Raw genomic sequence first — 999 nt, 5'->3', positions numbered from 1 at the left:
GAGAAATTTACAGGTAAAGCATGAAATATGAAAAATCTTATTTCACCGCAATCGCCGCACGCTGACGCACCGGATTGCGCATTACACTACAATGGCAGTTTATTACAGCAGAATTTTATATTATGCAACGGCGCATCATTATATAGCACAGTACTGAGCAGAAACGCATCAAAGAACGCTTGTCCGCACTTGCAGCCAACGCTACGAAGTAAAACGTATTTCTCGCTGGAAGTCAGTGTTTTAGGGCTAAAGTGTAGCATCAAACCGGTGAAAATAATACTTGGCTTCATAAATTTGAGCCTATGGTGTGACTTCCTTTATCTTAGAGACTATTCGTTTTTTTAAGGTACTAGCGTAAATAGCGGTAAAACTCTTACAAGTAAGCAATTTCGATGTTTCATGTGGACTTAATATGTATAAGTTATAGTCTTTTTCAATCTCTCATTCAGGTAACTTATGTATTTAGTAAAATACATAACCAAATGTATAATGTAATGGTTAATGTATCTTATTTGTATCTGACAAAGCGCATTTGTCGTATGCGCATGCACGATTCTAGATTATAACGACGCATTTGTGCATAGTTTTAAGCATCTAAAAACAATTTAATGAAAAATCGCGCTTCTACGTCGAATACAACAGATGTAGTCCGCGCTACATGTACACGCAACGCGACAGAACAATATATGACGCATTTGTTATATTATATTTATGTATAAGGACATCACATACAGTTTACCGGACCAAAGCACATCAGCTGTAGTGGCGATGCCGCAAATTTTATATTGAAATGATGTTTGATACCGCTGTTAAAATTATAACTGCGCTTAATAGTAGCTGACAGATGTTTTATAGAATTGCAATTGTACTATAAAACTATCTTCCAACATTTAATTACTCACGTATTGTTTCCTATCATTTACTATTTATCACACTGCAAGAATATGCATAATTCAGATAGTTTTCTTTTATACTACATCGACACATTACATTATCGCA

The sequence above is a fragment of the Penaeus monodon genome, chromosome 33, assembly GCF_015228065.2.
Source record: "Penaeus monodon isolate SGIC_2016 chromosome 33, NSTDA_Pmon_1, whole genome shotgun sequence".
In the NCBI taxonomy this organism is placed as follows: Eukaryota; Metazoa; Arthropoda; class Malacostraca; order Decapoda; family Penaeidae; genus Penaeus; species Penaeus monodon.
This window is presented reverse-complemented; position numbering follows the sequence as displayed.